The 7774-nt window shown below is 45.9% G+C and overlaps 1 protein-coding gene across 1 annotated transcript in view; it reads right to left on the minus strand.

The window, feature by feature from the left end:
* Nucleotides 1–1732, minus strand: part of ripor3 (RIPOR family member 3) — a 13498-nt gene extending 11766 nt beyond the window's left edge. The window contains 1 exon segment of the mRNA XM_019860555.1: nt 1452–1732. The gene's annotated coding sequence lies outside the window, so the exon portion shown is untranslated.
* Between the last annotated feature and the right edge of the window lie 6042 nt (nt 1733–7774).

The following is a 7774-nucleotide window of genomic DNA, read 5'->3' on the forward strand; positions in this document are numbered from 1 at the left end:
AGAGGTACACCACACACACACACACACACACACACACACACACACACACACACACACACACACACACACACACACACACACACGCACACACACACACACACACGCACACACTCAGCACTCTCATTGGGTCAGCATGGTATAACATTGGTCCGCTCGGCTGCCTCACATGCGCAAGGATATTGAAGCAAGTCTCGTGTACATTGAATACTGCTGACTATTCTTGCTGCTGCCCACATCCTCTTCTATGTTTTTCCAGTATGCGACATTCTTCTTCTGCTGTCTATTGCTTGTACACCGCGACGGACCGTTGATTGTTTGTGACGTACAACGCCGCTGACTGCAACCCACTGTCACTTCTTCATTCATACTACTTCACATACATATTCTGCTTCTTCATACATACTCCGACATGTAACACTGCTGACTCTTGCTGTTGTTTACATTCACATTTATACATATATTTTAATTTAGACCCCTTATTGATACATTATTGTTGTTTATTTTTATTTTTTTTGCTGCATACAACGTTGCTGACTATTCCTCCTCCTCACCTCTGTACATATACTACGGTACGTCTTTATTACACAGTACCTATACTGCATATGGACTATTTATTGATCAGTGTGCCATAGTTTAGTTCCATACAACTCTGCTGAGTAGGCTTACTGTTGTTGATTTGCAGTAATATCGAATAAATCCCCATATATATAGGTGACATACTACCAGGTGTAGTTCTCGCTACGTACGGCGCTGCTGACTATTCCTGTCTCATCTGTACATGTCGTATCAATTGAGGATATACGCTGCATACCCCCAATAAAAACGTGGTCTAATATACAGCTTAGATGGTTCTGTTTTAGGACTATTTATCGATACGCTCATTGTCTTTTGCGACATCCACGCTGCTGACTGCTGTTCACACCCATTTCCGTATGCATGTACTTTATCGTAGATATTACATACCACTGATAGTACAGGATAGAGACACTGAGTAGTACATATCTAAATCTCAAATTAGCAGTGTGTGACTTCTGTCGACATATATATAGGAGGATCTCTTTATGATCTAGAGCTCAGAGTATTTATTCATACATGTCGAGTTGACTTGATGCTGACCACTATCGCTGGAGAACACATTGACTCCCGTATGTATTTCGTAAGATATCCAGATGTGTTGTCTCTTGATGTGTTCTTTCTAAATACGATGCTCCTGACAATTTTGTTGCTCGTTGACTCATTGACTTTGCATATTTTGACGTTGTTGTTCTGTGACTTGGTTTGGATTCGATTTGGAATTCCAAACGGTGGCTTCAAACAGCCGCTTTCAGCTTTTGGAATTCTTTGTTTGTTTGTCTACAGACAGAGAGCACGTGTCCGTCAACCCAACAACATATCACGCTATGGATTATTTAAATTCCTATGAATATTAACATCTGCAGCGCGTCACTTACTTGTGGTGTGCATGAAGAAGGCGAATTTAGGAAGACGTTAGTTCCAAGTCCAAGGCTTCCTTAGCTCAGAGGTTCCATCCTGGACTATTGGGGCGCTCCCGCCGTGTGGCGTAAACATGCTGCATGCGCGTGTGAGTTGCTGATAGCGCTTTTGGGACGGTTCAGGACGACGACGTGACTCGGACTCTCTCTCTTGCTTCAGCTGTGCTTTCCTCACCACTCCCACTGTCCTCCTTCTTTGCCTTTCTGCGTCCTCATCCCTTCTCCTCTGTCGCCACCCCCCCCAGCCTCTCTCTCTCTCTCTGCTCCTCTTTTCTCCAACTTGCTGTCTCTCGCCTACCTGGTCTGACTGCTGCCACTTGTCTTTTCTCTCCGCGCTTCGTCTTGGCTTCTGTCCCCGACTTTTGCCTGCACCTCTTGCTGCTTTTTTCCAACCGCTACTCCTTTTCCTGCCTCCTTTGTTTACTTTCCTTTGCTTCAACTTCCTCCTCCTCTCCCCCTTCCTCTGATTCCCCCCCACCAACCCTCATGCACTTTCCTCGCGCACTCCAACGCCGCAGTTTCTACATGTGGGCCGATGTAATGCTGCGTACACATCCCAACAAACAATACAATGCAGTGGGTAAGCATTGACATACCTATACGTGGGTCAAAATACCGTTACAGTACATCCATTTACACATGAAATATGTACACTATGATATACATGTCACGTATATCTGGTGTGCAGCCTGCAGTCAATCTGTTGTCAAATTTTCTTTGTGTTATTTCTGGAATGTTCTATGCAGACGTAATTGGATCCATATGTGCCCCCCCACCCCCGCTCCTTTGCAAAGTTACAGTTCTAACAAAAAAATATATAGATATTTTTCAGTTGTGCATTTCTTAATTATGACTCATATTTAGAAATTGCTATAGTGTTTTTTTATTAATGAGACGTTTTTCCAACATTGAATTAAACATTTTCCCAATTGTGATAAATGTAGTGATAAAGTGTAATTAAATGGCGCATTGAGAGGAAATCGTAATCCTGTCTCTAGTCGGACTCCAAATCTTGAAGGTCATCAATCACTCAATTGACTCCTTTCTTCTTTTTATCTTTCGGGTTTGTCCCGCTAGGGGTCGCCACATTTCATTCTGTATCGCCCTCTCTCATCCGCTCTCACGGGTTTGTCCCGCAAGCTTTTTCCCTTGGCTGTCCCTCTGATGAGCCCATTTCAAATCGGCTCACACCCGAAGAAACCCCCAACATATTCACTTCCGCCCCCTCCGACTCTGCTTCGTGTTGTCTCTTCAGTGCCACTGTCTCTAATGCGCGCATCTGCCTTAGAAACTTTCGCCTTCTCCGTCGCAGAGGCTCTTCTATGGCTGATCACACTTACAGAGGTGGGAAGCGCTGGTCTGGAAGTGGATGTAAATGGGTGTTAATCTCTTATATGTGCCTGGTGACCAGTTCAGGGTGTAGTCTGCCTTTTGCACCAAGCCAGCCGGGACAGGCTCCAGCAGCCCCGCCTTGCGACCTAGTTCGGGAAAATGTCTGCGGTTAGAGACGTTCATTCTGTCTTTTTTCTGCACGAATATGTTTTCAAACACATTTATTTCCCCACTGCCAAAACAAGTTTGACGAGTTTCAGAGCCCCCCGTCACCTCCTGACCCCCCTCACCTCACCATTGCTGCCCTCCACCCTTGCTATCCCTTCACTTTTCCTCCTCCGCCCCTCTCATTCATGTCCATATATGCTGTCACACTTGCGCCAATCTTCTTTCGTCTCCTTTCCCGTGCCGGCCTCGACCTTTCTAAAAGTCCCTCCACCTGCTCCCCGCCTGCAGGTCACAATGTTGTGTGCCAACATCACGGTCGATGCGGATTCCAGTCTCACCTCATGTGTCAGCCTGTCCATCACTATTGCAAACAGGAAGGGGCTCATGGTTGATCCCTGATGCAGTCCCACTGCCACTTTTGCACCTTCTGCCACAGCTACAGCACACTTTAGCACCGTTGTGCCGCCCTCATACATGTCCTCAACTATTCTGACATATTTCTCTGCAACTCCAGACTTCCCCGTGCAGTATCGCAGTTCCCCTTTGGGTGTCCTGTAATAGGCTTTCTTTCAAGACCCAATGGAGCAAAAGTAACCCTCTTTAAGTCAGGAAAAAAAACCCCAAACAAAACAAAAAAACGTTGTCATCTGTCATGTTGAGGCGCCACGCCGACAAGGAGCAAAGTAACACAGTTGTACACATTTTGAATGAGGTAAACGTTTGTGACCCACTGAACTCATGAGTCCTTTTTAGTTACACCATTGTACTATGACGCCCCCTATTGTTTATTATTATCAATTTATAAAAAATATATAACGGAAAAGGTATGAAAAAAAGAAAAAAGGGGGGGGGAAGAGAGAAATCTTAAAAACAATGTCAATAAATAATCGCTTGATCTGGCCATCAAGGCGTCATCAAATGACCGCTGCCAAACAATATTTGATCTGTTTATAGCTACAGATTAGAGGCTGCATGTAAGTGCGATAGAAAATGGATGGACGAATAAAATAACATGACGTGCAACAAAACAGGTGCTTTGTGTTTTTTGACGCACGCACACATGCGCGAGTCGGGAGATCAGCATCAGTTGCCATGGCAACTGCCTCAGACCGGCTTGTCTGAGCCAACATGGCTGCCCAAGGTGAAAAGTGTGTGTGTGTGTGTGTATGTGTGCGCGCGTGTGTTTGCATGCATTCAGTATGTGTGTGGGTGCGCACCTTCATGCATTAGGCATGTGTTGTTCACTTTTTCTGACATTTTTGTTCATGCATTGTGAGGAATTATTTCAGCAAAAATACTCTAAATGTGCTTTTTTTTCTTTGTTGGGGGAGTAGAACTTTATTTTCTCCAAGGTAAAGAACAAGAGTTTACTCTGGTAGTGTTGCGACTTTTTTTCTTTCGAAATGATGACTCCTTTCTTGTAACAGCCATTCTGTTTCACGGCATCCATAACAATCGGATTATTGTCTTAAAGCACTTCACACTGACTTCGCATTTACCTCCTGATGGGTCAGCATCAGGAGCAACTGTGCTTTCAGTGTCTTGCTTAAGGACACTTCGACATGTTGCAAATGTAAGCGAGAAGCGTAAGAAATTTTGCGTGATGGGATGACCTGGGAGTCAAACTCAACAATAACACGCAAATCCACTAATGAGGCTAAACGCGCTCGCCTTACCTGCGGCACACGTGCACACGCACGCACGCACGCACGCGGCCGCAGCTGGCCAATTTCCCGCGCATCAATCCAGACACGCGCTTCTTTTTTGGGCTCCATTTTGGCTCCTCCAGCCCAGGGGATGCAACGGCGGAGGAGTCAGTCGGTCCGCCAACATGCTGCAGGAGTCAACTCTTTCTTTTTTGGGGGGATGTGGATCCCACCACTGATGCACTCCTCCTCCTCCTCCGCCTCCCGCTCCCCCCATTTTCGTGCTGCCCTCCTCCCCATAACCCCCTCCCTCCCGCTCATTTTTTATGCATTTTTCCGAACTGTCATGGCGATTTTGTGTCCTTGGAAATAAGCAGCAGCAACAGCAGCAAACGGCGGCGGCGGCTTTTCGCGTTGAGCGGGCCGAATGAGGTGGACGTCTCTCCGGGCTGAGCGGAGAGGGAGCGTGGCTGCGGCCGCCGGAGCAGGTGAGCGGCGTGCCGAGCTGGCCGGTCGGCCGGGCTTCGTTCGTTCGTCGTCGTCGGCGGCGTCGCCCCGGACGGAGTTTTTCTCGGAGCTCCACACGTGTAAGGAGGAGGCGGCTGTCGGGGATGTATTTAGCCCCGCGCTGCGGGGACATCACTGAGCTACCAGACCCGTCGAGCTAGGTGGCTAACGCGGCAGAAGCTAAACACAACCCGGCCAGGGTCTTCTCCTCTTTCCCTTCCCGCCTTGGTTTGATTTTCTTCCTAAATTATATTCGCCTCCTCTCGAGGCTCCCTCGGCCGGTGACGAGCGCCTCACCGGCGGGATACTCACGCACGGAGCCGGGCAAGCTGAGCGTTAGCCGCCGCGTCGGCTAGCATCCCCCTCGAGCCCCCCGAGCGATGTGGAAGCTAGCTAGCTAGCTGGCTAGTCTCCTAGCTCGCTCGCCTCTCATGCGAATACATTCACACTTAATCACCCGAAAGATGGCAAATTAACGAAACTGTTGTGGAGATACGCGGTCGCCCCGCGTCCTCTCACTTTCACCTGGCCAGGTGGGCGGACGAAGATGCCGCACGGATTTATGGCTAGCACAGCCTCCAAACTTCCATATCACAATCACAAAACAGAGCACTTCCTTAACTGATCTTAATACCAGGTAAGACCAAAAATAAGAATGTTGCAGTACAAAAGGGAAGAAATGAATGAAAATAACCAACAAAGCGCTTCGTTGCTCAGGTCTCAAAAGATAACATTCTACAATGAGCAAAAAAATCCATTGAGTAGTTTGATATGATCCTGACCAAAATGCTTTCAAACTCAAGTGAAGCAGTTTAACTTCATTATTTCACCACAGGCCCCCCCCTCTCCAGTGGACTTCTTGAAAGTACTTCCACCTAGGACTGGGCAGCAAATCAATCATCGATATGTATCACGATGGACACCAGGGCTGCCACAAAACATTATTTTGCTAGTTGACTAGTCACTAATGCTCGCCGCAATTAGTCGAGTGATCAGATCTTAATTTGATCATTAATATCTGTTCATGCAAACTTAATTAATGCAATACATAATACTTTGCAAGAATTGCGCCAGCACGCAACCCATCTTGTATAACCATCATTAGCTTACAGTTTGAATTCTTTAAGGTATAGTTCTCAAACTTGGAGCCCAGGCGCCAGATGTGGCCCACCACATCGTTTTATTTGGCCCATGAAAGCAAATCAAGCATGTCAACACCTACGATGCTTGTTAACATAGGGACCAACATTTCAAATCGCCATATGTAATAAATGATCGTGTTGGGATATTGCAAACATATATCTTTGTTATGTTTTTACAGTAACTTGAACAATAGTGGAACCAATTAATATTCCTGTCTTCTGATTTCAAAACTAGTTATTCATCAATTTCTCGTGTACTGTATATGTAATAATATATGAAGGTGATTCATAATTTATATGCTTTCAGAGTCATAACGACCCTCCGGGGGAAACCATAACTACAATGTGGGCCGCAACGACAATGACATCCCTGCTTTAAGGTATGTGCAAATAAAAACTACTGAGATGGACGTTCAACTTCTATTCAACTTTTCAGCTTCTACCTGCATTCCTGACATGATTATAAACGCTGGAACAACTTAAATTGAAGACGATACTGTGGCCTTATTATTTTTGCTGTAATTCTTAAATGCATTTTAAAATATAACTCAAAATACACTCTGCGTAGTTACACTATTACTACTCAAACGATCTGGAAATATACTATAATGTAGAAAATACTTGAAAATATATTTGTGTGTGTGCGTGTGCGTGTGTGTGTGTGTTGGTTATGTACGAGACTGAGTGTGTGACTGTGCTGCATGCGTGTGGTGCTTTTGTGTGAGCGTGTTGCTTACGTGTGCGCGTGTGAGGCAGAGTGTAGGTGTGAGAATTTGTATTTGTGTGTGTGTGCATGCGCGTGTTTGGGACTATGTCCCCATGTTGCTAGTGTGTGAGACTGTGTGACATTGTGAGTCTGTGCAATGTGCGCATGTGACTCTGTTGTTTGTTTGTTTGTGTGTGCGCACGCGGCTCATGATGTCAAAGCTGTTGTCCTTGTTTGACTCCGTGGCCGTCGCCTTACTGGTCGTCCTTTTGCAAGGCGCTAAAGTGAGCTGACGTGATGACATGGACCACTTTGACAGAGAGAACCTGCGGTACGTTGCCATAATGCTACCCAGGCTCCAATGAGGTGATATACCGTGGAAATCGGCACCAATGTTGCTTTCATTATATGCAATTTTGCATTATTCAGTATTAATGCGGTCTCAAAAAACAAAGCGAATGGGTGCATTGACTGCAAAGTAGGAGGACGTGATGAAAGTCCTCCATCGTCGAATCAGCGGGCGGTATTCAGTCTCTTCTGGTGGGTTACCTTCAACCAGAATTGGTAGAATCCTGGCGGGTTAACGCACCTTTAAGGCGCGGTAAATTCTTATTGTGGAAACCGAGAGTTAGCCATTCAACTTTCATTTTGAAGAACAACAACTCGGCCAGAAGTACAAGGATTTGCAGCGCAGGTATTTATTCTTCATTTTGCATTTCAAAAGTTACATTTCTTAAGTGCAACAGTTGTTTACAAGGTAGGGAACTGTGTGCGTGTCTG

This window comes from Hippocampus comes, unplaced genomic scaffold (assembly GCF_001891065.2).
Source record: "Hippocampus comes isolate QL1 unplaced genomic scaffold, H_comes_QL1_v1.1 scaffold106, whole genome shotgun sequence".
Lineage (NCBI taxonomy): Eukaryota > Metazoa > Chordata > Actinopteri > Syngnathiformes > Syngnathidae > Hippocampus > Hippocampus comes.